The following is a 16294-nucleotide window of genomic DNA, read 5'->3' as shown; positions in this document are numbered from 1 at the left end:
AGCACACGCTGGTGAGATAAAAGAATGGGTACTTAGACTGCATGAGTTCTTCATAAAAGAACGCGTACAGCTGTTGAACACAGGTTGTCACTGACAATTCAAATGCCACAATCAATCAAGGTTTTGAACCCTTTACCTTGATATTCCGATGGCGTTTGAATTACCGAGAACTCGCGATTTGGACCCTTCCTGTGTAAAGCGGCATGGACTATTGCTCTTTCAAATTCCGCTTCCATAGTCGGGTCTTCCTCTTCTTCTGCATTACATCTTTGCCTATGGGTGATGCAGGCAGCTCTTCCTCTACCACGGTTGGCGGTTCCCTCTCCGCGGCCAACACCTTGACGGTGTCCCTCGCTAAGCTTGGGACATTCCCTTCTGTAGTGACCGAGTTCATTGCAGTGGAAACATCGGATGTTTCGGCCATTACCGTGAGTAGGAACAAAGTTGTTGATGTTATTTGCCCTTGCTTTCTTCCTTTGTCCCTCATTGTGGCCTTGAACTCTCTTAACCTGAGGTCTGAATGCTCCTCTGCTTGGATTGCTATAAGTCCAGCTCTTAATACTCCTTGGTTTAGCTTGCACTTCCTGGATTATAGGTGCTGCTCGGATGAGTGCATCCTGAAGATCTGATGGTCTCATAGATTCGAGACGAGTATTTACATGTGGATTTAAGCCTGCACAAAATTTGGACACCTGCTGTGTCGTATCCATTTGTGGCGCATACTTCAAGAGTGAGACAAACTTAGAGTAATATGCGTCCAGCGTGAGTCCTAACTGTTTTAACTCATAAAACTCATTCATTTTCTGAGTATGATATGCTGGTGGCAAATATCTCCCTTGTACGGCTTGCTTTAACTTCTCCCAAGTAACGGAACCCTCTGAGATCCCTTGATCCCTGCACCATTGCTTCCACCATAGTCTGGCTTCACCGGTGAGTTTCAATTTGGTGAGCATGGCCTGATTGGTAGGTGCAGTGCCAGCGGCTTCGAAGTAGTCCTCCATAGATTCAATCCAAATCTCAGCGTCTGACTGGACGAATCTGCCTCTCCCGTCAAACTCGGGTGGCTTAATCTGCTTGAGGAGGAACTTCTTCTCCTGGATCACAGTCGTACTTGCCGTAGGGGACGAATTTGAAACTTGTACCTGGGTTTGCGCCTGAGTAAAAGTTCTTAACGTTATTTCATGATTATCTTATCTTTATTTCAACTTATTTCGTAACTCATGAAGCAACTTAACTTTTTGCAACAACTTGATGCACAATCGGATAGTGAAAAGAAGTCCTTATTTATTTATATGGCGTAGCCTCATACAACATCTCGAGTGATGATTACATTTAGTTTGGGGCGAACAACATGGTATTGGATTTGTCTACAAGAACTGTGTAGTAATAGGGTTTTGGGTCATGTATCTTTAGGAATCGATAATTCATCGGAAGTTCGGGATATCCTTTCCGCTGGAAACCATACTTCCCATGACGGCCCAATACCTTAATTCTATCAGCTGGGATTACACAGGTTACTTCCTCATATACATATGAGTTTAACTCAACTCTACGACCTCGAATATGCAAAGTCGAGTTCACGTGAGCTTCCACGAAAATGAACAGCTTCACGACTTTCAAATCTTCCAACCACTTGATCCTCTTCAAGTTGGTCTGTAGATAGGCGAACCGGTGGGCAGCTATGTAGTAGATCCCTGAAGACCCAGTCCATCTTCGCTCTATATATAGAGGTGATGGGTTATAAATTTGCTCCAAGATGTTCATCATCTCAATTCTCTGCCTATAATGCGGAGAATGCATCGCAGTCATGAACATGATCCGGAACACCAGAAATTTATTCCACGCCTCGTAATTCTGCAAGACAGTATTGAAGATGAGAAAATGTTTGGACAGGAACAAATTCTTTACTTCACTTCTAATGAAATCTTATGAAAACAATTCCATTTTAAGTCGGCTCTGATACCAACTGTAACGTGTCCACTAGCATCCTCTAGGACACGTTTTAGCAGTCCATCGGAAAGGTTGTCTAGAAGACTCCACCCAGCACTCCCATGGAATGTTGCGGGTTTTTGTAATCTAGGACTTTCCGCGTCTGCCCCGTAACGGAAGTGTCCTGGGCGCTCTCCACTTAGGATCGAACGGAATTGTTTGGTTGTTTGCTAACAGCGTCTAGCGTCAGACCTGATCGAACTACTTTACACAGAATGCCCGGTCTGAAGCGGATTCATGCTGCACTTGGTTCAAGGAGAATGGGAAACGAGAGGGATGCAAGGCTCGACCTCTCTGCCAAAAGGCATAGTCCCATTCCGTTCCCCTGAAATAGCCTGAATCGGTTAATTGGTATTTCTAAATCATCGTTCTCCTTTCTTACTTCGGTGATGACAATCATCCTCTGCCTGTTGAAGACCTTGAGAAAAGTTCCCGGCTAACCGGGACCACCCATCCGTAGGACGGACCCATGGTCCATCCTCCGCACTTTCCTCGGTTTGTTTTAGTTATGTAATTACCTACCACATTAGTTTGACACATACAAACAGCTTCTTTGATTAACCCTGTTATGCACTGGTTCCTTCACGTAATCTTATCACAGGACATAAAGAAAACAATGTCAAACAACTTCTTTGTTATCATTTTGTCCTTTTATCTTTGAAATACAAGGAGTTCCTGCCCGTAGGCGCTTTCATAATCCGCCCGAAGGCTATCCAGTAATCCTTCCTGTGATTACTATCCCAAGTTTCCGCCCGTAGACTAGTATGTGGGCCTCGAGATCCAATCCCGAGTCACGTTAGTCTCTTGTGCAGGACCCGGAAGGCGAGGGATTTACAGCCAGAGGCCCCCCTGGCACCCAAGCGTCCTCCTGCTCCAAGCAGAACTCAACGGAGAGACCTCTCACGGCGGGTTCGGTCCACGTTCCCGGCGCGGTTCACAACCCCCTTGGTTAGGGTTAGGCAGGCAGTCGGGGGTAACTGAAGCTGCCTCTCCCTTCAGGCCTTCAACCTGAAGCATTTAGATATGTTTTCCTCCTTTAGTTCATTGAGCAAACAATGCAAACAGTGCTTTTCTAACTGTTACAAGCACAATCAAATTCCAATGGTCGTTTGGCTGGCAAACTGTTAAGGATTGACTCCTTATCTCCGAATGCAACCCGCATTCGATCCGGAATCAATTGCAACTTAGCAAGATTCCTATTATTCTTGGATTAGGGTCATACCCTTCCAATACATTAGGTTTGCTGTGGCAGGATCCAGCGACCATGTCGCTTTAGTTTATTGTCGGTCATTTGCTTCAAGGCAAATACTTAACTTTCCTTTTCCTTGGCAAACTTTTCCCAAGAAAAGTGAATAACAGGATGATTACTCATCCTCAATAAATTAACTTCCTCCAATAACTTGTCAACCTCATTTCGAGAGATGACAAGACTCTTTGCGGACAAATTCCAAGACTATAAAATGTTGCGGCTTGTGCGCAAGTATTGCATCTATTCTACGAAATCCTCCTACCCATTTCTTAGTGTTCCGACCACGGGTTTTAACCCTAGCCGAGTAACAGGATTTTGGGGTATCCTTCAAGTCATTTCTAATTAGGTTTGGCTCATGGTTCTAGAATATGCAACTCCGTCGGAGTTCCATCATGATCCTTAGGTTCACAGTTTTTGTCTTAAGCGAGGTCGAATTATCCTTGCACTAAATCCTAGTTATCTCTTAGGACTCCTATGTTTATACGATTCCTTGTGGTTTATATTACTTAGCCAATTCAATTATGCCTGTTTGCGACAAGGATGATCCTTCTAGGGTGATAAACCAAATCTAACGGAATCGAATCTGCGTAAACATGCGATTGATTGCCGTTTCCTTGGTGAGGTAAAATTACTTACTAATATGTACGCTAACTTTCCTAATTAATCAAGCCTACTACTTTGTAGTCTATGCTCTCGAAACTTATGCCTTGACGAATCATACAATCTTTCCTTGGTGCACGATAATTTGGTTACTAACTTTTCCTAGGACCTCCTACTAGGTCTTACATCAATAGTCGTACCCACAACCTTGTTGTTTACCCTTTTTCATTCTATGCTCTTACACCTAATTACGGCTCTTAATGATTGACCTTTTTCTCATGACGACTATGCAATTCCTAACATTCTCCTAGCCACGAAGTCGTTGATGATACTCAAGCGAAACTAGTGTTATCCTATTCCATCTTATAACTAATTTGCAAGTCATACGTTCACTTTAGTACCCTATTAATTCTTTCCGAATGAAACCTTATGGTGCTAGCCTTTTCCTATGAAATCATTACGAGAGGTATGTTACCTAATGTGCAGTATACGCTTAATCTACCATATCTAGGATGACAAATAATGCACATATAAATTCCGTTTCCTTGCTTAGGATTAGATTCCTTACCTTGATAAGGTACCAACTACATGCATCTAACCCTTTAATCGTTCAATCTTTCATAATGTTCAAAAGATGCATTTCTTTCAATTTCCATATGCTTTTAATTTAAACGTAAACATGAAATTCCCTTTCTAAGCACGCCTAATCATTTCCTTATGCGGAATTAACACGAAGAACCTGGACTTGTGGAGTCGGAGTGATGTCCACTTGCACATTCGGAGTCGAGCCTCTCGCGGTCGCATCTTGGGATCTTTTTGGAGCCATCGTAGTCGTAAATTCGACTTCCGATCTGCCTTTGTGCTTGTATATGGTTGGGTTGCTCTTCGGGATAGAGCTTGCGACAAAAGCTTAGGAGTCCCCACGAACTCGAATCGGCACGGTATTTGGACGGCTTGCGGATTTAATGTCTTTGTCCGAAGTCTTGTCGAAGGTTCTTGTCGAAGGTTCTTGTGAGGTCTTTATGGCCTCACTGTCTCCTTCTTTAGAAGTCCCGGGGTATTTAATGGATCCTCGGGAAGATGCCGTGGGAAAGGTCCTTTGGGACAAGTGCCTTTTGGCTAGGTGGTGGGAAAGGGGGTTTTAGAGGCCCCCTTTGGAAGCTTCTAAAGAAGCTTCTTTAAAGAAGCTTCTGATTCTTCACAGATCCATGTGGGCAGGGGGGGGTCGTGACAGCGTGGCGGCGGTGGATCAGTCTGGCGCTGTGGCAAGGGGGTTTGGCGGCAACGACTGGCGGCCTGGCGGCCTGGCGGCAGCAGCGGTGGACTGGTGGCGACCTACGCCCTCCCACGATGGCCTCTCCTCCTCACAGAGTCTTCTCTCCTCCTCTTCCTAAGCACGTCCCGACGGCCTTCTTCCTTCACGTTAGCAGCGACTCACGATCTGCCTCCGGCCTCTTCCTTCAGAGTCTTCCCTCCTCCTTCTCTAAGCACCCTCCTTAATGGGGGTGTTTTTATAGCCTTGGGGGGTGGGGAAGGGGTCTCCACCCACGTGGGGAACTTCCCATGCAAACCCCCACTTTGCCATCCCCCCCCCACACACTCCCTTTCCTCCAGCCATGCATCGGCTGGGGGAAGGGATAAATATAAAAAAATTTGCACTTATTTAATTAAATTCCCCCTCCCAAGAGGGTGTTTTCGTGCGGCTTGCGGTTTTGAACACCCGGTTCGATTTACCATTCGCAGAGGACCCTATTTCCCTCGTGCGGCTCACACATTACGTGGCCAATAATTTAAATGCGAGAGATACCCTTTGCACAGGGTTTGCACGGTGTGTGGGAAGTAATATTTACGATACAATCACACGGAAATATTACAGATTAGGGTATTGCCAAATCATAATCAAGCAAGAAGATATCCCAAAAATAGCTTTTAGCACAAGGTATGGATTACGAGTTTATCATAATGTCATTTGGATTAACAAATGCCCTTGCTACCTTCAAAAAATTAATGCAAGATATATTTAGACCTTATCTTGATGATCTCGTCCTTGTATTCTTTGACGGCATCTTAACATATTCCAAGCATGAAGGAAGTCACGAGTCACAGTTGTGGATAGTTCTTGAGACAATGCGAACTCACAAGCTGTATGCTAAGAAAAAGAAGTGTGTGTTCTTCAAGGAGCAAATCGAGTATTTAGGGTTTATAGTTTCAACAAAGGGAATTTCAGTAGATCCAAGGTCAAGGATTTGCAAGATTGGTCGCCTCCAACCACCGTAAGTGAAGTTCGTAGCTTTTTGGATTTAATAGGATGGTATCAAATCTTTATCAAGAATCATGCTTTGATCATTGTACCCCTCATCGACCTACTCAAGAAGCGAGTTGCCATTAAATGGACCCAAGTTGAACAATCTAGCTTGTCAAGCTTAGTCACAACCTTGATCCTCAAACTACCCAATTTTAGCAAAGAATTTGAAGTGGTGACCCATGCGAGTTCTCTTGCTTGGGGATGCGTACTCATGCACAAAGGACATCCAATAGCATATTCCTCCAAAAAATTGAAGACTCACAAGAGAAATTACGCTACTCATGACCTAGAATTACTTGCAATTATCCATGCTCTTAAGTTATGGAGACATTATCTACTCAGGAAGAAATTCTCACTAGTAAAAGACCATAAAATTATTAAATGGATCTTCACTCAACCAGATCTAAATATGAGGCAACGTTTTTGGATCAAAATCTTGCAAGAGTATGATTTTGAGATCAAATATAGATCGGGCAAAGAGAATGTCATTGCAAATGCTTTAAGATGCAAATAATTTCTCAATGCACTTATCTCAGAAGAACCTCTTAGAGCTAAAACACTAGCTACAATCAATGCCTAGCAATCCCATCATTGAGCTAGCCAATGAGAAGGTGAATAATGATCCCAAATATCAGCAAATGCTAAAAGAAACTCAGAATAAAGAACAAAATTCTAAGCTTAAGACAAAGTATCTTAACTTCTCTATTGATGAATGTCTTATTTACTTCAGGACAAGATTATATATTTCTTCAAGTCAAGAACTTAAGAAGAAGATACTATGGGAAGCTCATGATTTCCCATTTTTAGGACATCCTAGCTATGTCAAAACTCTCAATGCAATTAGGAAAATCTATCATTGGGAGAAACTCAAAAGTGGCATACTTAAATACGTAACCAAATCCTTGAGTTGCCAACTAATAAAAGGCGAACAAGTTAAGATACCAGGAAAGCTATAACCACTTGATATTCCTTAGATGAAATGGGAATCTGTTAGTATGGATTTTGTAGTTGGATTACCATCAGTTCAAGGAGGATACAACTCGATCAAGGTAATTGTGGACATGTTGACTAAGGTTATCCACCTTATTCTAGTCAAAACGAGTTACAAAGCCTCAAATCTTGCTAGGTTATTTGTCAAAGAAATCTTTAGACTTCATGGACTGCCAAAAAGGATTATCAACGATCATGATTCTCTATTCACTTCACATTTTTGGAAGGGATTATTTGAAGCTCTCAGTACATATCTTTGTTTTAGTACAACTTATCACCCTCAAACTAATGGGAAGACGGAGCATATAAATCAGGCCATTGAAGACATACTTAAGGCATATTGTTGCAATAACCTAGATGATGCATACAATATCTACCTTTGGTGGAATTTTCTTACATTCAGATGACCCCATTTCAAGCTTTATATGGGCAAGAATGCCTAACTCCGCTAAACTTCTTTGACCCTACCTTGAAGGTTGAAGCTTCTAAGAAGATTCTTGAAGAGATGGACAAACAAGTTAAAACCATCAAGCAAGATATACAAGCTGCCAAGGATCGCAAGATATAGAAGTTGCAAATGATTGGCATAACGCCTATGCTGACCTAGGGAGAAAACAGTGAATCTTCCAAGAAAGGAACAAGGTTTTTATCCGTGTACGCCCAAAGAGGAGTTCTTTATCCTTTAGAAAATTCAAGAAGCTAAGCCCAAGATACTGTGGACCTTACAAAGTCATAAAGGCTCTTGGACCTAATGCTTATAAACTGCAACTTCCTCAAACCCTAAAAGTTCATGATGTATTCCATGTTAGTCTCTTGAAACCCTGTATGCCTAATCCTGATCATATTCTTGATGATCAAGAAGTTGTATTGTCGAGCCAAAGTTTACTTGAACTTCAACCTGCTAGAATCTTGGTTGTAAAAGAAAAAATCCTTAGGAATAGGACCCTTAGAGAATATCTCATCTAGTGGAAGGATTATCCTGAAGAGGATGCCACTTGGATCGATAAGATAACCCTTATGAAAGAATACCCCCAATTTCTCTTGAGATAAGGACATCTTGATTTCTCTAAGGAGGGAAGAATCTAATGTCCCCATTACTTAATTTATTTTAATGTACGTATCCATTCCAAAGAAAATTGAATATTAGCTCTAGTTATAAAACCGACCCTCATTATGAAGATAATTATTATTATTAATGAGGTATTATATGCCAGTTTATGGAAGAAAGACTTGGGAGACCCTCCCAAGACTAGCTTATTAAAACTATGTTTGTAGTATAGAACAACAAAAAAGGACTAGCCTAGGGGATAGTCACTTGGCAGTTAAGTGCACTTGCGTGATAACACTGCCAGGATGGGTGACCTCCCAAGAAGCTTTTCCTATAAGTTAGTGGGATTTTCTCGCACGTAGCCAACGACGCCAATGAAGCCTTCCTAGCCCGTTGCCAAGTATGCCAAGGTCTATGCCTTGGTGGCCACCTTACAGTGACGACCGGCAAACAATGTGCCACGTGGTGCTCGCCCATATATTCATAAATTTTTATCTTTGTGCTACAAAAATGGAGCTCCCTCTTTGACATCATCAATGATGTCATAAAAAAACTAAAAGAAAGTGTTCTATCTTTGACATTTATGATATGATCGAAAACCACAAAAAAAGCAAGCGTCCTCTCTTTTACTCCCCCCAGCAAAACTAAAAATTGAGGCCTTGGGGATGACCAGAAGGAGGGACAAGAGAAATCTTGATGAGGAAGAGATGCTGATCAAGAAGGAGGAGAATCAATTCCACGAGACAAAGAGACATCATTTCATTCAACCCAAGGAAGGTGATATGTAGAAGGTCTCTCATCCTCTTCTACTATAATCTAATAAGAGGATACTGAAGAACTTTATCCTATTCTATCAATTCAATTAAAATTCATACCTCTACTCTTGTCCCTATTCCGTCTACTAGAGAGAGAGAAGTATTGCTCTCCATGAGGCAAGAAGAACCATCACTAAGGCCTACATCATTAAATCCCAAAATAACCATCATCATCATTGAGAGTCTTACACCCTTGCAAACTGGTATTATTATCATGTTCTTCTTCTTCTAGAAATCATATTTCCGTCATGGGCCTAAAGAAAAACAATTCAAAAGCACAAATCACGAATGACCCTACTAATGTGGAAGCAACAATTGGAGTTGCGAGCATGGGATTCACTGATAGAGTCATGGGCACAAATAACAACCCTTTACCAGCTTTGATACCACAAGTTTTCTAAAAATTTCTAACCAAATTCAATAGAAATAAGATAAGTCTCTTAAGAAATATTGCGATCTTAGAGTATTCACTCGGCAAATTATTAGAACATCTTATAGGTTAGAAACTATTAGGGAAACTAGAAAATTCTAGAACTCAAGAGAAATCATGAGGAATTTTTCAAGACGGATTTATTCAAAACAAACCCTAAAGAAATTAGTGAAGGATTTAGTTTAATCTAGAAGATTTGATAGAAAATTTTAAGACAAAAAATGTCTCTAAATTGAAGAAACGGACTTCAGGCCAAGAAACTTGGTTACAAGAATGTCATTATAAACCTTAAACTCAGAGGTTAGAGACCCCAAAATCTAGATATACTAGGGGAAGAGCTCACTATGTGAATTTCAAAGGTTGATTGCTATGAGATTAATCATCACTTGAATGTTGCATGTGTTTGAAGTCATAATTGCTTGAATACATCAATCTTGTTTGTGATTTTCTAGATTAGATCCTGATTGAATTAAGTATTGAAACAAACATAAATTGAGGAGCCCTATACCTCCCCCAAGGACAGGTGTTAAATCACCATACCAAGAGGGGATGTTTTTACTGCTATAGAAGCATGGACCAACTCCAATGGCGAGAGGTCTCCCAGCACGGATCGTATTAAGTAGGAGGTGGTTAAGCTGCCAGGAGGGCTCTTGCTAGCAAATCCTTTACGCACGTAGGAACTACTTGGTCCCCTGTATGGCCCAAGTTCTACTTGGGGTACCTAAAAATGCTAGCTATAAGTGGATTTGATCTTGGTGACGTGCAGATGCACCGGATGAGACAGCATGTGAAATTGAAATTTTTCTTTTATATGGGCAGGAGAATACACATTATGGAACATAATCAATGAATTTATTTTATTCTGATTGTATGTCCGTAAGTAAATTACGCAAAAGAACAACTATGCATAAAAGGATTCTTTTTAATTAATGAAGTTTTTTTTATATGTTTCATGTAATGTGGTAGGTAATTAGATAACTAAGAACTTCCATAGAGGGAAGTGGGTGGATGGATTCCCAACGAATCTAGTCATATGGCAGGGTAGTCCTTGTTAGCGAGAGGTTTTTCCAAAAACAAACACGAGGAAGAAACTCTAGGAAGGGCCGATTAGCTGGCTTACCTAGGGTTTGGTCTTAGAACCCAAACTGTAAATTATCTTGGGGGAAAGGTATGACGACTGTGCGAGAGTACTCCGAGGGATTTCATAAGTCCTTAGTCTACTACTAGAAAAAAGTGTTGTACTCCATGAACCAAGGGTAAGGGCAATCGCTCCTTCCGGATAAGAAGCCTCTTGAAGGACACTTGTAGATGTGAGCTAGTTGTTGATAGGTGACTGCTAGGTTAATTAGGAACCTTCTGGTCGGTTCTCCGTGGATAACAGCAGGATGCTTCCCCTGTAGGATAGACCTAAGATTATATACCTAGGATTATAGGGCTAGAAGGTAAAACTTTGGGCGACTACTAAAACGTTACTCGTCACGTAATAAAGGCCAGTAGGTTACATATTTCTATAGGAATAAATGGATCTATAGCCCTTTTAGTAGATTTACAAGGGGTATATTTCAAAACTAAATTAAATTTCGATAAATTGAAGACCTATTATGTATAGAGACTGACATCAGTCTTGGTGCCTTTGCAGGTCCTTCGGGATCTAGCTTAAACTTGGAGAGGGTCCCAAGACCATTGGATTGAAAAAATCATTTATTATCTTGAGTGTCGATATTTAGAGTAGTGTTATCACTAATGCAAAGTGATCTGGTGGAGCAAGGTTTATCACATTATTAAGTGGCAAGACGTCTCTTTCATGTGGGATATTAATCTTTATTGCTATCTCTATCACTAAGTTCTTACTAGTGTCCCTATTGAGTTTAGTGAGAAAGGAGGGATTCTAGCTATCTTACACCCCCTCTCTCGATTAGACTTTGGCTATCATTAGTACAAATAGGTTGATTGCCATGGTAGGTTACATCAATGAAGCATTGATTCATACATTAAATTTTGATGGAGCTTCTCGTGAGGACCTGCTAAGTATACAAGCATAGGGATTGTCATAAAAGACCCCCATCGTTGAGTGATTTGAAAAATGAGAGTGTATCTAAGCACTGCTTTTACGAATAACATGGAGAAATACAAGGCCTTGCTTATGGGGTTGAATCTAGCCAAACGTGGTATTACTCACTAGTTATTGGTGGAAGATGACTCACAATTAGTGATCAACCAATTGAATGGAATCTATAGTGTGAGGGATTTCATTCTTAGGAAGTACCATTGTGTAACATTGGACACCCTTGAGATCTTAGAGGCAATAACTTGCTAGCTGATTCCCCAACAGTAGAATCACTTTACACACTCCCCAGCTAATTATGCCTTTGTTAAAAATGTATTTCTTAACTATAGGCCTGAAGGGCTTTTATAATTACCTATTGATGTTAGTACAGGGCTAATATGGAGACAGATTGTTGCTGACATACCCTATTTTGGTCACCAACGATTAGTATGGGTTATGCTCGGTAGCGATTGATTCTTTTAATATTATTTCATGGATGCATTGGATCATTCAATGATATATTTTTCAAATATTTCTTACCATTTAAGTAGAAGGTTAGCTACTAATAATTTGATGCATTTAGTGTAGAGCCTAAATGGCCCATCCCCTTGCTTTCGTTTTGTGCTTCATTAGGGTTTACGTGGGGACCAAGGGTTTATTTTTAGCAATCAGATGTTGAATGATGTACTGCATGGCTATACACTACAATAGAAACGATGCATAGACGCGCACGTTAGATGCGCAAAGTCAAGCGCGTCTATCAGAGCGTCTATAAATGCGTGTAAACATGCATGTAAATAGATGCGAATTTTGCGTCTATATATCCGCGCAAAAAGACACTAATATAGAAGCGCTATCAGACACACAATTATTTAACCACCTAAAATTAGCAATTCACATAATTGAAAAACCAAAGTTAATAATTATTTAACCACCTCAAATTGATTCTTGAGCATACACATGTGCGCATGATAAAAACCATAGAATTAAGAATACACATTGAATCATTGAATTAAAAAAATAGAGTTAATAATTAATTTTTCATTGCTCTCTAATGAATGGCAGTTCCTCCAGTTGACAAGCCTGATATAAGTAATTAGCAGCAAGCGACAGAAACCTTACAATTAGCAGCAAGCATTGCAATATGTATCTCGTAATTTCTCTATGTACTTGAAGATGATAAAAGATACTTCCTTTTTATTATGGAAAATTCAATGCTTGCTTTAAAATGGACTATTGATTCTTGAATATGCACGTGTGCGCATGATAAAAAGCATAGAATTAGGAATACACATATATTGAATCAATAAGCAAATTAAGTATGTTACAGTGAATGATCCATCTCATCTTCAATGAGATCAGCCCTTGCTAAACTATCTACTTCTAGGTCTATGTTACCAAGAGGTAACAAAACAAATAAGTCTATCCCACTATCAGATGTGTTGCTATATTGCTCAATAACTTCATCAATATCATCGACAATCACATTATTGCCTTCTTCTGTGTTTCCTTGAACATCATCGCAAGGTTCATCTTGTACTATATCACGCATATCATCCATTATGGTGTCATCATGCACATCATCATTGTTTGTTGGATTGTCATCTGCTATCTCCATGTCGGTAATATTACCATATATTGGTTTTGAACGATTAGATATAGGGATGATATACCACCATCGGTTATTGTTTACCATTAGATGATACACAACCTGTATTTGAAAAACAAAAGCAAAAAACTTAAGTACTTATTATATTGTGTATATGTATCACATGTATACATATAAAAAAATTAGCCTTTGTATATATACCTGCTCGCATTGTTGAGGTAGTACTAATGTGTCATTCTTGTTTTGGTGAATTTTTGTAGAGTCAATGATTACAAAACCACTTGGATGACGTCTGATTGTGCAATGCTCACCATTTGTTACCACTTCTTTAAACCACTTCACATCCAGTACATATATAAAGAATCGTCTGAAGTCAAGCTTTAGAATATCTTGGATCAAGCCACAATTACCTTCCATGGTACCATTGGCAGCCTCGACGTGAGCAAGGACGCCACAATCTTGGGTATTTCTCTTTTCATCTATACGTTGAGTTCGAAGATGTTTACCCTCACACCAAAGTGCATTGAATAATGTGCACTAGTAGTAAAAGATAAAAGATCAAACATGTCAATTATTTATATAAAATAAAACTTATAGAAACAAATTAATTAATAGTATGTCTCACCTTTGATAAGCAACCTCGTGCATATTCCCACTCTTCTTGAGATATATTAATTTCCTTCTCTTTTTCCATTCTCTCCATTTCCTCATGTAACCAATCTATGCCAATATGACGTGGGAGCGCATTTAGATGATCTGGAAATGAGACATTACGTCCATATCTAGTGCGAAATTCTTGTCTTTCGCTTTTTCTTCTTGCCCTTGCTTCATTATATAGTGTCACCCATTTGCTCATAACATCACTATTGAGCACACAAAAACTAGTTAACTTACGAAGTTCTTCTTTTGTTCGCACTTTACTCATTCCTTTCCCTTGAGGTACTATAGAGGTCATCCTCAAGTCTTCATCATCTTTCCATAGTCGTGGTTGAGAGGGATCCACTTCAGCAAGATACTTAGAGATATAAACAAGGGATGATTGCACTAACCAACCCTCAGCCATGCTTCCCTCAGGCCGTGCTTTTTGCCTCACAAAATCTTTCAAGGTTTTCATGAAGCACTCAAGAAAAAACATCCACCTTACATGAACTTCCCCACAAAGTGCGATCTCATCAATCAAATGTACGAGTAAATGTATTTGAGTAGTCAAAATGGATCGAGGAAAAATTTCCTCCACCAAACAAACCACCTCAATAGATAATACTCGAGCATCTTGCAATGTGTTTGGATCAATTTCCTTCGGGCTCACGTATCTGTCAATATGTATTTGAGAATTGTTTATTTTTGTGTAGAAATTCAAAGATATATAATGAAAAAATACAATGTATACACACCTCACAAGCTCTCCCATCTTGTAAATGATATCACATACATCTTTGGAGGCACAATGGGATATGCTAGTAGAAAGTACGAACTGAATGTAAACAATATTCATAGATGCAAATTGTCAGTAGAGGAAAAAGTCATCATACCCCAAAGTTTACACATAGTTACGCCACTAATTACTATATTCATGGTTAGAGATACCCTTACTTGTATCATTTTGTGCCAATCGTGGGACTTCAAACCAGATAGTTGCTCCACACCTCTTTTCTTTTTCTTTATGAAGGCTCCCTTGAGACATCTCATACATCCTGTGGGTGTTCGAAAGCTAAATATTTGTTCATTCATTATTTTTTCCTCATTCTTTGAGAATATCCAAGGTGCATGGGTTAGCTCAATCTTTCCTCTGGGTCCAATTCGTGGCCAGGCTCGTCTCATGCGACCAATGTTACGTAAATCCTCCCTTACATTAACTGAATTGCGAGCCCCTATCAAGTGATCCCATAATGTAGATACAACATTTTTTAATATGTGCATGGGGTTCATGAGTTCAGTCCAGTACGGAAGACGAAAGAATATAGAGAACCTAACAAACAAACAATATATTATGTAAACATTTCATCATGCTAAATACTTTAAAGTCAATCGAGAGAAATGCACTTCTTACCGACTCATGCCATGTGGAGGGTGGCTGTCGGCATTAATCCATCTCTCCTTCCAATCTCGAATGGTTAGAGATTATGGAGTCATTCCATTAGTACGGAGAACATATTTGGGATGGTCAATAGGAAGAAATTGATGATGATTGTCGTAGATAACCTTCTTTAAACCTGTCGGCCTAGAGGAAACTGGAGAGGGATCGCAAATAGGATATGCATGATATCCTGACATGGTTAAACCTGAAAAAACAAGTGAATTAATAAAATGCAATTGATTCAAGTCTTGAATTTCAAATATAGAGTTATATATATGTACCTGAACACTCTCCGTATATTTATCTTTTTCCTGTGTTTTTTTTGCAGATGTCGTATCGTGGTTCATGTAGCAATGACCCAGATGTGGATCGCATGAATGATACATTGGCCTCCTTTGGCAGGGGGGTCAATGCATTTTTTGGAGGTTTTCCTAGTAGGGAAGACTTCATGGGAGAGATGACCAGACACCTTGGCCGCTCTCCCACAATGGACGAGGTGTTCAGTGTCATGTCTGGGACGCCTCTAACGTCTTTGCCTGGCACTACTTCCCAAACTCCACATGCAGATACTCCACATACAGGTACTCCATATGCAAGTACTCCATTTGCAGGTACTCCACGTGCTCCACGTGCATCGGCTGAAGCACAAGCATCTGCAGAAGCATGTGCATCTGCAGAATCTTGTGCGTCCAGCGAGGCAGAGGGCAGTCGACAGAGAGGGAGGAGGGAGAGTCGAGGGGGAGGACGAGGGTTGTGTGGGGGTTGCCTAGGAGGTGGCGAGCGATCACCCTCACCAATAGATCATGTAGAGGAGGTTGTACGCCATTACTATAGAGTTACAGATGCTAGTGGCATCTTTCATGATGATGAGGGAAGGGATGTAATGGCGTACATGAGGAGCATCGTGCATGTGACGTATAAAGATTGTTTCATTGCCTTCAAAAATCAGAAAAGCGGCTTGTGGCAAGAGGTGTTGAGGGCAGTCCATAGGAGGTACCCAAATCCTGAGGGTCAGCGATTCTCAGATGATTGGGGACGTACAAAAGTGAGGGATATGCTTCACAACAAAAGATTCCACCTCATGACACGGGCCAGGGTCTCACTGCGGAGGCTGGAGGAGGGGCGTGGAGCCTTT

This window comes from Lygodium microphyllum, chromosome 9 (assembly GCF_053477565.2).
Source record: "Lygodium microphyllum isolate KBCC chromosome 9, Lygodium_microphyllum_v1.1.10, whole genome shotgun sequence".
Classification (NCBI taxonomy): domain Eukaryota; kingdom Viridiplantae; phylum Streptophyta; class Polypodiopsida; order Schizaeales; family Lygodiaceae; genus Lygodium; species Lygodium microphyllum.
Note: the sequence above shows the minus strand (reverse complement) of the source record.